This window comes from Sinohyriopsis cumingii, chromosome 6 (assembly GCF_028554795.1).
Source record: "Sinohyriopsis cumingii isolate HCF-2022 chromosome 6, ASM2855479v2, whole genome shotgun sequence".
Taxonomy (NCBI): Eukaryota; Metazoa; Mollusca; class Bivalvia; order Unionida; family Unionidae; genus Sinohyriopsis; species Sinohyriopsis cumingii.
This window is the reverse complement of record NC_142966.1, coordinates 30,350,873-30,366,342: the sequence shown is the minus strand read 5'-3', so window position 1 is coordinate 30,366,342 and position 15,470 is coordinate 30,350,873. Positions and strand designations below refer to the sequence as shown.

Here is a 15,470-nt window from a genome sequence, read left to right as displayed (position 1 = left end):
ATCCAGTAGTTCATTATTAGCACAGACCTTTATATTTCATCAATGAGTGTGACAGAGGAGAAGATATCTAATTTGGATTGATTTCGTGGATGGGAAACAGTGAAATATCTGTTCCATGCAATTTCACTCGCGTGTTCACCGGTGTATTTCCTTTATAACAGTATTAGTATTGTTTATTATTTTGTTTGAAAGTTACTTTGTGCTAAAATATGCGCAGTCTATTATTTAAAAAAAATACGAAGTACAGAGTTTTTGTGTACATGATCAGTTGTCAAATTTAAGTTAAAAATTTGGTGCCACAGCTTTAAGTTGTAAATTGAGTTCAAATGCATTCCATTATTTAACACTTAAGACTATTAATTTATCAAAAATGTAATAATGTAGTAAAGCACATGCGTAGAAAATAGTTGCAGGCAAAACAATTAGTCACACCTGGATCTCAGATACTTGTAAATTCACTTACACATGAAGAAGTCAAATTTCACATACGGTCCCTAGGTTAGAACTACATCCAATGTGTCCAAATATTTATGGTTACCATGGAAATAGCTAAGTCTGGAAGGTAATACAGTGATATATCTGGATAGCTCAATGACTACTCCACAAGACCACATTGTTTTGGTAAATTAAGTTTGTGCAAACTGTATATTAAATTCCTGTTTCTCTGAAAGTGACAGGAGTTACTGGTACTGAGTTGCACAACCGGAATTTCGCCTTATTCAGTTTTATCAACATTAGTTTCTTTGTAAAGTAGCCAGATGCTATTTACGAATTTGATCCAGTCATATAGGATACGATGTCGTCTGCTATGTTTTATTATTGTCAAAGATTGATTTTATGTCATGGAGAGCATTCATTGTTATTATGCTCATTGTTAATTATCACGTTGGAATTTGTAAGTATAATTACATGGGTAAACATTAACATAAGTAGAAAATATTGGCAGGCAAAACGTTTTGGTACAACAGTTACTCAGATACCTGTAAGTTCTCTTACACATGAAGATGGTCAAATTTCACATATGATCCCTATGCTAGAACTACATTCAATGTCTCCAGCTATTTAGGTATACAATGTGTAGCTGGATAGTGTAGCGATTCAGTTTTATCAAAAGTAGTTCTTTGTTAACTTAGCCAAGTGTTGTTTAAGAGTTTTATCCAGTCAAACAGGATACAGTGTCGTCTGCGGTGATATTATTGTCAAGGATGAATATTATATCGTGGACAACATCCATTATATTTACTCTCATTATTCATTTCTACGTCGGACGTTGTAAGTATAATTGCATGGATGAACTTTACAATAATTATTATAATAATCTTTGATATTATGTTTGAGATATATACATGTTGTTTTTCGAGAATTAAATATATTTTGGACACTATTTTATAGAATGCTGGTACGTTCCTCTTCTTTAACGCAGTAGATTTTTAATTATAAGAAGTGTCAATCATTCACGCATCAGTCTTTCAATAGTGCATACCTTCAATACTGCATATTTTCTTCAAGAATAATACAGATTACATATATGTTGCTAGCAAATCTAAAGGGTAATGCTAACATGATAATATTAAGTATCAAAATAGTGTAACAAACAGATAAATAAATATCTTTGTGTCTAGTGTATGGAATATTGCGCGCACTACAGATTGTTAGGATAATATACGAGGGAAACAGAGGCAAATCGAGGAAAACTATTCAGTTGTTCAAAAGTAGCAATGCGATACAGCGCATATTTAATAACTCCGCTGCAGTAACTTAAATCTATACAATTGATTGAGAATTTACCTGTCTGGCCAGTTTGGCTCTTAGTCTTACAGAAAAGAAGAGCGTGTGATATATGTATGATTTTGTTTTTGTGAAAAATGATAAGTGGTTCATCGGAACCTCTGTATACAAGGGATTGCAAAAACATTTTGCTGCTACACTTGCAAGAAGGAAATGAAAGGAAATTGGAGTATAATTTACGTCATAGTATATGTAAAGTCGATCAGCATTACTCTGAAAACTGTAAAATAGGGACACTTTAAAAATGTACGCTCTACCCTTATATGATGCACTACTCTCACTGCCACATTTATTGTTACTAATAAAGTCAAAGGCTTCACCTGATTAGCCTTCCAACTATACTCTCTCAATGTAATGGTGGTACCCATGGACTAATCTCGTTTCTAATGTGTGTCTTGGTGATAGCCACCCACTCTCCTACGGCCACCATAAGCCCTCCTCCATCCATTTCTGCCCAAGCACCAAAAGTTCATGGGTCTAGGAAAATTTGTCAATCTGTGAAGTAACAAAATGTCATGTAATGCAGTATCAAACTCCCAGTTCACAGGTACTCATGTTCCCAGTCCAGAATAAAGGTGTTTCAAGCAGAGAACAAGAAAGGATGCAAGCCAAGTAAAAATCACTATAGTCATTGCATTGAATCCTCACCTGGAAATCACACGACTCTGAACTTCATTACAATATTACATGAGCTAAAATAAATTACACAATTAAATTAGTTGTAAGTGGTCTACATACAATTTTTAATTTACATGTGAGTGGCCTACACATAGAATTATCTTACTTTTGACTGGTCTACAAACAATATTAATCAAAAGATACATTCTAAACATTTTAGCATATCCAGGATTTGAATATGTACCAGAAAACTGTTTTAAGACCGGAAAAACTTTGAAGTATGTGCATGAAGCAGGACACACAGGTGATAATTCTCTTATTGATTTCCTATGGACCTGAGGCCTGGCTGCTTCTCTAACATTTTAAAAGTACGTAGCTGCAATAGACCCATCCTATAATGCAAGAATGACGCAACATTAGAAATCGAGGTCCAGTTACTAATAAATCCAGGCTCATAATCAATGAAATGGAGAAGACTAAAAATCGCCAATCAAACAAACAAAATCCATTCATTCCATATCATATGAAAAGCGACTGCAATGTGCATTCATTCTCAATATGACTCTGAATTTAAATTTTAAGAAGACCAAATCGACAATTCTTTTTGAAAGTGCAGTTGGGCGCACGAAATAATTTCAAATGTTGCTGGTCGGAGTTATCTACGCATTAATATTGTTGTGTATTGATGAATCTGCATTTGCGTATTTATTTTGGAATACATCATACATTCAATTACTTTGTTTCTTGTTGTTATTTTTTATATATAATTAAGCCTTAGGAAGCATAAGCAAATAAGTATATAATAAAAAGGTTACTGCATTTGCAATGCAAAGTATGAACTCGTTTTGTTTGATGGATACTGCACTCCCACAGGTCGTGCAGTATCCATCCAAAACATCTCTTTCATATTTTCCCATAAAAATGCAGTAACCTGTAATTACTCTAGCTGAGAGAGTGCTCTAACAAGCTTAATCTTTATACTGAATCCCCACACCCTTATATTTATAATTGTATTAGGCACAGTTTCTCAAATGAAAATGATTAAAACAAAACATGATTTTTTTTACTACTTCACTTTCTCCCCATTGCAACAACTCCGATTTATTATACAGTACACAGCAGACTGTCTAACCAAAAGCGGTAACATTACCCACCACAGTACTTTAACGCTCAAGACAATACTTGCTTGCTTCCTCTCTTAAAAATTACCACATAAGGAAGTCATACAGTCTTTGAAGAGTGCTTGGATATCCTTACCAATTGATTGCCCATAAAATGATACTTTGCAAAGTTTTTGTTTAAGGAACTAACATAAGCCTAAAAATTTGACACCGCTGTGGTAAGTGTTTCCTTAGTGCGTCAGCTTATGTCCTATTAGTTTGCTTAGTATCGACTTACTTCGTGATGTTAATGCTTCATTATTATTACTATTGATATGCATATTTCATTTGTTTTGTGAGCTTGATCGTTATTGGTGATCGATGGTAATCGTTATAGTCTACCTGACCTTAATTTTGCAACTGTTGGAGCGATTTTATGAAACTTCGCCCATGTATATCATGGGTGGAAGGTTTGCTGCGTACCAAAGCAAGATTCAGTGCCAACATGTCAAGGTCATAGTAGGGGAAACAAATTATTTTCGACTGCCATCTTGTTATGAGTAGAACTTTTCCATCTTGTAATGAGTAGAAATTTTGGACTACTGCATATACTGTCTTTGTGGTTTTACGGACGGGAACAAGCATCGAATTAACACGCTACAATTGTCTATTCTGAGGACGATGAGTGGTTATAGAAAACCTGAGTCGCAAAATTGTATGAGTACATTGAAGTTTCATATAACACTAATATATATGCACTTAAAAGTCCTTATTCTATACTATATATATATATATATATATATATATATATATATATATATATATATATATATATATATATATATATATATATATATATATATATATATATATATTCGGTGTATTTGTTTGTGTGAGTACCATATAATTGTCTCATGTGTTTCACACGGTTACAGGACAGCTCCTTATTCAGCTTTACAGCCTATAGTGAAACCCTAGTATTATGACGAGAAAGAGAGGGAAATGGAATTATATATATATATTATTATTGCTATTATTATTATATATTTGAGAGACAAATTGTTCTTTCAACATCTTCCAAAAACGCATATATTGTCAGAATTGCCGAATTTTCTAGTTCATTTAAGTGGTAGAGTATTGAATTGCACATCTTGAATATAGATAAATTTACACATCACAATATTTTGACTTTAAGAATTAAAATGTTAGAAAATTAAGAGCTCATTCGGAAAGTCTCTATTTGGAATGAATTTTGACAGTTACGTGTCAAAATAATGCAGATTTTAGATATGTTATATAAACGATAATGCTAACTGTAAATTAAAACACAACCGTTTGCTGAGTTTTTGCTTAAATAATATTTTGTACAAATTTGATGGATAAGGATAATGTAATTCTGCACTGAAGACCCTCTGTCCTTTCACTAAGGGACATCACTCGTAGCAATCATAAATATAACTACATTTCATCACAACCAGTTCTCAGCAGGTAATCTTTTCCAAACGCCCCGATAAACCAGGTAAGATTTAGGTCGCACTAATTCTGTCATGCCGTCATGACATCAATACCCGATAGGAATCTCGTCTCGTGGATAGCATTCATTATTTTTATGTTGATTGCTCATTGCCCAGCAGAGTTTGTAACAATAATTACATTTATTTTATTGTAGAAACCCTACACGGTGAACGCAAAAGATACTCTTGTTGAAATTTCACGGACATATTTTCCTGGCCAGTAGGCCTCGCCCTATTTTAACAGTTATATGATTGTTAGTAAGCGAAAAGGATCTCTTTCACAGCCCGTAAAGTGTTACGGATTCGCTCATGCATGTTGAAAGGAATTCGAAACGGACAATATAGGGTCATGTTGTATATTAAGTGTGTATTATGCTTTGGGCCATGTTGTACTAATTTCTCGTTAGTTAAGACTACACATACCAGGATATATGATGCATGAATCAGTCAAGTGGTGATTCCTGTTTGTGTCAAGTTTAAAGACCCAGTACACTCAGAACAATGAATATGTGATAGATATAAAGATTTTTGAAAGGAGAGATGGTCGTCAGCCCTATATGAATCCTTTTTGAATTTGCCATCAACTTATTTATATTTTTCCTTTTCGTTTTATCCCGTCTTGTTCTTTTTCGCAACAATTGCTGGTGAATTTGCATGTATATTTGATAACACGATAATGAAGAACTTCTAATCACTTACAAGACCAATCTCCTCCCTAGAATCATTCTGACACATAGGTTGCTTTCACATATCACTACTTGATTTTTTTGTTTGTTTTTTAATGTCAAAATTTCAAACAAGCTGAGGAATTCATGGACCCCCTTACATTAATTTTAATCTGTCTTTAATGAAAATTAACTAAAATAACACACTTCGTTCAAATTTTAAAAAAAGAACTAAGAAAATGCAGCTTTTTGGTCTGGATTAAAACAGTTAAAAAAGAATACTATTAATCACATCCTCAAAAAATTTGAATATTTTATTTAAGTCAGAATATTTATATTAATATTTCGTTATTACTTCTCAGTGGCATCGAAACAAATTTAAAAAAGAATTAAAATAAAAATTTGTTGAAAATTAAAAGCCAAAGAGTAATAAGAGGTCGCCATCTTTAACGTCAAGGTTTGTCATACAGTTTCGCAAAATGCGCACCACAATATCAAAAGATTGTGACCATATAGGCAGTACACACACACACACACACACACACACACACACATATTGGCGTGACGGGTTGTTATACCGCCACTGTGGTAGGTGTGTTATGTTTGGGGAGGGGTTCTCCCAATATTCTATTTAAACTATTATAGAAGTCCCACCCAGGCTCTATTTTGGTTGGAAGTTAACGTAGTGAACGATATATGTAAAGCTCCTAGCCTCCAGCCAGCATTGCCGACGGTTTAGTTATTGAATATACAAAAAGTGAAATTCAACGAATAACAGTTTAATGACAATTCAATAGTCATATGCTTAAAATTTCCCATGTACTCTCCTTCTGCTCGACCTTGTGATAGCCTATTGCATCATTTGATTAGTAATATAATATAGCCTTCCACTTATCCTTGTATTCTACTGATCTGTGTATTCTCCTATTCTTTCAAATCCTTCCTCTCTTCCTCCCGACCTTTAACATATTCCTGTTCCTGATCGACGTATCTATGCTCCTCCTTCTCTAATTTCTCATCCTCGGATGCTTTTTCACCTCCTCCTTAACTCTCTCCACCGACTAGACTTGTGGACTCCGTCAACTCTGCTAGACTGACTTCCGTCTTCTCCCCTCTAAGAGACTCGGGACTTAACCGAGCCGGAAGTTTTGTCCCCCAAAAGGCTTCCTGTGAAAACACAAGGACTGTACAATATTCTCGTTAGCCCTTTTACCTCACAATACACTCAGCCTATAATCAGATAACGGCTATTAAATAACTTCTGTCACTCATTCATTCACATCGAAATAGGGGGCCCCGTGTGGCCGAGTGGTTTAAATCGCTCTCCGTTACGGATCACTGCCATCGCACCTCTCTCTGTGTGGGTTCGAGTCTAGGATTCGGCCAATGTGGGTATGTGAGAAAGCTTGCCAGTAGCTTCTCCTCATAGCAGTCAGTTGCATCTCTGTACATTACAACTCATACAAAGAACACAAATATTCAGTTAGCCATGCTCTGATATATCCATATAACCATATTAACTAATCTTACACACTTCAACCATTTTCCGAATCCACAATTCAAGCATGTGTAAATTCTTACATATCACATTAATAAATGGACTAGTTTACTGCGAAGTAACCTAATAGCGAATTAGTAAATTAATTCTGACCACAAGCTAACAATCTACATAACTCTCTATATAATACTCAAGCTTATTTATCAAATACGCATGAATATTAAACACTACTAAGCTAGTATTACGTATTAAACGATCCTATTAATTAAGTATACATGCTACACATAAGTACAATTACAATACCATAATATTCTTCAAAAATTGAGCATATAATCTACTGACCTTTACGAATCATTGTCTTTCCTTAGAATCTCATCTCTAAGTTTTACCTCCAAATTACGAGTGGCTTCCTCGGAGTAACCGTATATTACTCAGCAAACTTCCTAGGCCAGACTAAATTTTCGCTTGCTTTTTAGAAGTTTTAATTCGGATCGAATATATATCTGTCTGACATGACGTGTGCTGCTTTCAGTATCTTAGCCGTGCGATTATTTTGTTGTACTTCGTTCATTTTTATCCGTCAGGATGACATTTCATTTTTATCCGTCAGGATGACACTCGTGATGTATGAGTCATTCGTATTTCTAGATTGCTTCGATTACGTTCGCATGACATCTTATGTTCAGTAAAATCAGTGTATATTTGTTTTTACAATTTTGTCACTCGGCTCTTATAATAACCCACACACACAATCCCGTCCCACCACCCGAGTCTTTTGACGCCTAGGTTGCCTCATGCGTTCACATATAGAACTTTCATATTATGCCGAAATTTGAAATACTCGATGCTATTTATTCAACTCGACGAAGATTTATTTCAATTTGCACTTTATGTCGTCTACTTTATTTACTAGGGACTCCGGGTGGCCTAGTGGTTTAAAACAGCCGCCTTTACCGATCTACGCCATCTTAGTTATTTCTGCGTAGCTTCTAGTCTAGGGCTCAGCCAGTGTGGGTATCTGAGAAAATACCAAGTAGCTTCCCGTGAGTTGTTGTTTCTTACCGGTGTTGTCCCTGGTTCTTCCTCCATCAGATATAGAGGCCACCGTGTATATCCTATATTGCGCTGAGAAATGGCGTTAAACCCCCACCCCCGCCAAAAAGCAAAACAAAATCAACAAAGAACAACCAATTATTTACTAAGGATGTTAATCAGATACCCACAATTTACTCATCGAGTTAATGGGGATAGGATGAATAAGGCTTTGCTGTCTTCAAGTTTCTCAATACAAGAGTGCGTCTTATTTACGGAAGTTATTGAGGGATGTCCCTTCAAACAAACACAGGCAACGCCTGGCTTCAATGGTCCCATCTCGATTTCAATTATGACATTTTCTCTATAGTCAGTATTACATGTATCTTCCTAAAACACTGGGATGAATGAGATCTTAGGGGTGGTAATTTACTTACTAAGACGGGCTGAGCTATAAGGGATTTTAGCGTAGTTAATGAGATATTTGGGCTGAATTTGCTTAATGATTTGCCATTATATATTAGGTGTTTTAATTTACTTACTAAGATTGAATGAGCTGTTACGGGTTTTAATCTACATACTGAGCTATACTGAGCTATTAGAATTTTAAATATTCTTTTGAAAATGACTGATATATTTTAATCTGATTATTGAGATAGACTGAGATATTAGGGCTTATTCTAATTATTGCGATGAGACGGATATATTTTAATCTTTATTTGAGATAGACTGAGATATTAGGGCTGTAATCTAATTGTTGAGATTGACTGAGATTTTTTAATCTGATTATTGAGATGGGCTGATATATTTTAATCTGATTATTGAGATAGACGGAGAGATTATGGCTTTAACCTAATTGTTGAGATGGACTAAGATATTTTAATCTTATTATTGAGATTTACTGAGATAATAGGGTGTTATTCTAATTATTGAGATGGACTGATATATTTTAATCTTATTTTTGGGATAGATTGAGATATTATGGATTTGTTCTAATTAATGAAATGAACTGAGATATTTTAATCTCATTATTGAAATAGACTGAGATATAGGACTTGATTCTAATTATTGCGATTATTATTGCACATCTTTTCAGACACACATCAACACTTGTTAATTGGGCAAAGCCCGTGTCGGATTATTCTTTCCAAAATCCCGAAGGGTTCAAATTTCAGCACACAATTTCAAAATTTATTTTTCTCTATGTTGTCATCCTTTGTGTGTGTGTGTGTGTGTGTGTGTGTGTGTGTGTGTGTGTGTGTGTGATTTGGATTTTTAACGTAGCTTTAAAAAAAGTCAGTCATATCGCTACGATGTCTGCAGTTAAGCAGTTTATAGTGCTGCATAGCACTGGGGCATCATGCCGCAGACGTGTAGCATGATGTCCCACCCAGTCACATTATCCTGAAACCATGCCGACCAGTCCTAACACTAACCTCTTAATGCTGAGTGCTAAGCGAGGCAGCTGTTAGTACCATTTTTATGTCTTTGGTATGACACGGCCGGGGATGGAACCCACAACCTCCCGCATGCGAGGCGGACGCTCTAACCACTAAGCCACCAGAGCGGTCGTCACCCTTTGTTTTCCAAATGATATGTGGTTTATTTAGACACATATTGTTCTTTGGTCAAATATAATTGTATAAACTGTCATATACTTTTGTAAAGAAAGGGGATACCAATATATCCTTTATGGTAGGCTCTTTGCGTTTATATATTAAACGTTTGAGAAAAATCTATAAAGGATCTAGATCATATTGTGTCAGAACCAGATGTACTCCATCATAGAATAACCAACATACATTGATTTATCACCCTTTGATAAATATCTAGGTAGTTTAAGTACTCCATCATAGAATAAGTAACACACATTGATGTATCACCCTTAGATAAATATCAATGTGGTCTAAGTACACCATCATAGAATAACCAACACACACTGATTTATCACCCTTATATCAATATCTAGGTGGTCTAAGTACCCCATCATAGAATAACCAACACACATTGATTTTTCACCCTTAGGTCAATATCTATGTGGTCCAGTTACTATAGTGTGCTGGGTGTTTAAGAAATTTATTAGTGCTATCTTGTATAGGGCATGTATAAACAGGCATGAACCGGCTGAACGTTTCAGAAAGTTCTCGTATCGAGGTACGAATATACCGTTTTAAAACTTTCTGTTTCAACCCTTTCTCATATCAGGGTATGATTATATGATTAAGGCTTTCCGTGACAAGACTTTCTTTCATCGGGGTACGAGTAAATTTAAACCGTTTTGTAAAATGATTTTCTGTTTTAAGACTTTCTCTCATCGGAGTACGAGTATCTTTACATGTAAGACTTCCTGTTTTAATACTTTCAAAAATACCGGTAAGAGGATGTTTAATCTGATTGCAAACTGGGTGACGCACAGATCTATAGTTTTCACGTCTATTTCTAAATTCTTTTTGTATGATGTCCAGGTAAAGGTAAAGCTGGAACATAAACTTTACGTAATGTGTAATGAAATCTCTAGTAGGTATGCTTTTGTATACGCTGAACGCTACTTCATGTGTCAAAATGTACTGATAAACTAATTTGTGGAATTTTGTTTGAAATGTTCGCAGGTAAATACACGTGCAACTTACTTTTTAAACATATCGGGGTTAGATTTATCCGTCTATGATAATTACTTTGGCAAAATACTCTAAAATCTCTTTGGAACGTAGATACATAGAACTGCATTGTATACGCTGAAATTCCATGTACAGCTGGCTGACCTATCAAACTATCGATAAATGGTATATTGTCCTTGGTGCGTACTACTGTGGTCAAAATTAAATCATAGGGTTCACATACATGTTTGTATTAAGTCCTGAAATTTGAAATTACCAGAGGCAGAAGGTATATCAAGTTAGAAGATACACATAGGGAGTTTTCCATTCAGGGTTTCTGACCTTTTCCACCCCGTTTTAATGATAAGTAGATATGCATTTGAATAATATTACACTTCTTCTTCGGTTATTATTGTTGATATCAGTCAGTTAGGGTTCAATACACCGTCGCTCAATTTTACTAGTTTCTATTTAAAGCTACTTATGTCTGCCGCTTCTTCGCGTTTTGAGCGAGCTCCATGTTTTTGATAGCGAATACGCCATGACTTCCCACACCAACACAACAGACCAGACATCTAAAACGATGTGTGAATATAAGAGGAACCTCACACTAGCACTGTTAATGCATTCTTTTGTTCTTTTTTCATATATATGCAGAGCAGTTCTATAGACACAGTTGAAACTATGGTCTTGAAACTTAATGTTTGCGTTGACTGTTGTCACTTACATTTGAACCCGTAAAAGGTAAATTGTGGTGTTACGGTATATTTCCCTTGCTTGAGTAGCTGTGCTGAGTTTTTTCATCTTGTTCTGGGGAAGCCGGTAAGACATACCATTCAAAAACAGAAACCCAATGGTTCATTCTATGCCGATATGTTAACTATTTCATCAATAATAAGTGTGAAAGGGGAGAAGATATCTAATTTGGATTAATTTCGTCGATAGGAAACAATGATACATGTGTAGTATGCAATTTCACTCGCGTCCTCACCTGTCTTTCCTTTGTAACATTATTATTATTGTTTATTATTCTGTTTGACAGTTACTTTGTGGTAAAATATACGCAGTCTATTACGTGTCAAAATACAAAGTATCAGAGTTTTTGTATATATGATATGTGGTCAAATATAAGTTAAAAATTTGGTGCCACAGTTTAAAACTGTAAAGTGAATTAAAATGCATTCCATTATTGGACATTTAAGACTGTTTCCATAAAAAAATATTTGCATTCTCCGCTTGTAGTAATGTACACGCGTAGAAAATATCTATCTGCAGGCAAAACATTTTGGCACACCAGGATCTCAGATATTTGTAAATTTCCGTATGAATGAAGATGGTCAAATTTCACATACGATCATTTGGTTAGAACTACATTCAATGTCTCAAATTATTTAGGGTTACAGGGGACATATATAAATATGGAGGGTAGTACAGTAATAAAACTGAATCGCTTTGTGGTTAAACCACAGGGCCAGAAGCTGGTGGTTGATTAAGTTTGTATAAACTGTATACTAAATTCCTTGTTCACTGGAAGTGAATGGAGATACTTATACTGAGTTGCACAATCGGAATTTCCCCTTAATTAGTTGTATCAACAGTATTTTTTTTTTGTAACTTAGCCAGATGCTATTTACGAGTTTGATCCAGTCCAACAGAATACGATGTCGTCTGCTGTGATTTTAATATTGTCAATGATGAAAGTTTGTCATGGAGAGCATTCATTGTTACTATGCTTATTGCTCATTGTCACGTGACTAGTTGTAAGCATAATTACATGGGCGAAATTTATCAGAAACATTGATAGTAGGTCTTACATATATGCATCTTGTAGTTTCAGAATTATATATATTTAGGATGATATTACATAGGCTGCTGGCTCGTTCCTCCTCTCTCATGCAGTAGGGTTATTAATTAAAATGAGTGTCAGTCATTCACGTATCGATCTTTCAATACTGTATGCTCTCTTTCAATGATAAAAAAGCGTACTACACGCTGGTACAAGAACAAAATGAGCAATGCTAAGATATGATAGTGTTAAGTACAATAATGGTATCAGAAATTAAAAACACAAGTAAATATCTTTCTTTCCAGTGTATGGAATATTTAGTACACTGCTGATTTTAAAGACATATTATGCCATTAAAAGAGCACCAAGGCGAGGAGGTGTGTGTGTGATTGTGTGTGTGTGTGTGCGTGTGTGATTTGGATTTTTAAAAATGTAGATTTAACTATGTTTTTTAACGTAGATTTAACTTGTTTTCAATCATATCGCTATGATGTATGGAGTGTTGTAGTTTATTGTGATGCATAACACTATGGTATGTAGCATTATGTCGCACCGAGTTAGATTATTCTGACACCAGGCCGACCTGTCCTAGCACTAGCCCCTTAATGATGAGCATCAAGTGAGGCCGCTGCTAGTACCAATGTTATAAAATCATTGGCATTACTCGGCCTTGGATCGGACCCGCAACCTCTTGCATCCGAGGCGGACGCTCTAACCACTAGGCCACCGGAGCTGTCCAAGGCGAGGTAGACTATTCACGTCTTTTTATTAGCAATGCGATGCGTATGTGTAATAACTCAAATGTAGTAACTTGAATATGCATAATTGAAAGAAAATGCAAGTGTCTGGTCAGTTTGTCTTACAGAAGAGTGGAGAGTACGATATATATAAGATTGCGTTTTAAAACGTATTAAGCTCTGATTCGGAACGTTTATATACAAGTTATTACAAAGTCATTTTTCTGCTGCACTTACAAGTAGAAATGGAAATTGAATGATTTACATCATAGGACATCATGTACATGTTATGTCGATACGACAACACTGAACACTGTAAAATAGTAACACCTTCACATTTATGCTTGTCCCTTTTGTCATGCGTTACTGTAAAGGTTACTTTTATTGTTATTAATAAAGTCAAAGGTCCTACATTTTGTGAGCAGGAAAAAGGCATAATTAAAAAAATTAAATAAATGCCAGAAAGATATTCACTCATAAAGCAACTTAAGGTCTCTCCAACTTTGATAACACACCTTTCAAAAGATTTGTATGCGAGACAAACACATACGCACACGATGTCGAGCTATTTGATATGATGCTATAAAACTACACACGGCATGGCGAATTTTATACTATCTGTAACTTTTGTAAATTTTCAGATCATCGTCATCAGAGGTAGCTAAAATATCAAATTAGTTTTTAATATTTTATATGAAACTAATTAGGAACTTTTAGCTCAATTAAATGATGCTGACCAGAAAATTTACCAAGCTACAGATAGGATAAAATTCGCTATGTTGTGTGGGATAAACTCTAACTGAAAACACTGTTCCAAACACTCAGACAATACACGTGACTGACAACAAAACTCCAAACTATCTCAAGAGCATCCGCAAAAGCTGGCAACAACCAGAAATATGCAATGTCAGGCGTGCGTTCTTTAAACTTTGTCAAACACCCCCAATTGAATCAAACGTTGTAAACAAATGAAAATTCTTGCACTTACCAATCCGAATGGTTTATTCGTCTGTCCACACGCTATTCAACATGAAGTTTCCCATGAAACATATCATTGTAATAGTAATAGCAAAATTTTTCATATTTCCAGGATAGAAAATATACATTTTCAAGAATATCATGCATTATAAATCTCCTCACAGTCATTGCAAACTTCGTTGGAGCTCTGTACCTTATTGTACCGCTGTCTACCATAAAACGTTTTCCAAATTAGAACCCATAAAAGTTAAACTTTACCCAGTAATATATATTAATTGCTTATTGTTATTTTCATGTGACATATAATGTTAAATGTGATAATACAGTAATAATTTGAAATGATGTTATGTTTCTTTTTTCTCCTGCTTAGAACTTGTGTACTTAGAGTCGACTAGGCATCCCACTGCCCACATTAACATATTCGTATTAATGCGCGTTTAAACAAATTAAAGTACGTGGTTCAAGACGTTCATGATACAACACTTGCAATACGTACCAATTATAAGTTATTTCTTCTTCTAGACTGTTTGTTTGTTTTCTAAGAGCAGCATATATAGTTACATTCTATTAGATAATTATTCAGATTTTCAGAAAAGCGTACAAAACCTGATGACCTTTATAAAAAGTCAGAGGCAATAACAGTACCTAATAAATACTCTGTTTTGAATCTGTTGATTATATTACAAAAGTGTAGGCTGCTTTAATTGATATGGAAGAAAACTGGGCGAGAAATACTATATATTGGTGTTTGTGCCAAGACAAGGAAATCCCAGGTGCGGGGTTACATTTTTCGTCTCCCCCTCGGCTATATCACCGTTAATGGAATTTTGTTGTCTCGGTGCAGACCTCAACATGGATTCAGCATAAGTATTTTGAGCAGTTTATGTTCTTTCATTATTCTATAAAGGTTACGTGACTTTTATTTATATGTTCGATTTATCTTCCTACAGCAACATTGGAAATGGTTTATTGTTGCGATCATGTGACTCTTTGACTTCTGATATTATTGACGTGTAGGTTGCCATATTTGTGTATTTATGTGACTAGGAATGCAAATGGTGAGTTCCAGGTCAAATTTAATCAACACTGTCGTTTCACATCGTCTGGCAGTGGGTTAAAGGCATATCTAATGTTATAGTAACAATTGCTGAGAAATA

At 34.9% G+C, this 15,470-nt stretch overlaps 1 protein-coding gene across 2 annotated transcripts in view; it reads left to right on the top strand.

Annotated features, from left to right (window-relative positions):
* The first annotated feature begins 1,150 nt into the window (after positions 1-1,150).
* The window catches only part of LOC149796570 (receptor-type tyrosine-protein phosphatase alpha-like), an 89,618-nt gene continuing 75,298 nt past the window's right edge, over positions 1,151-15,470 (top strand). For both annotated transcript variants that reach the window (XM_089961270.1, XM_089961269.1), the window contains exon 1: positions 1,151-1,272. The gene's annotated coding sequence lies outside the window, so the exon portion shown is untranslated. The remainder of the gene's footprint in view (positions 1,273-15,470) is intronic.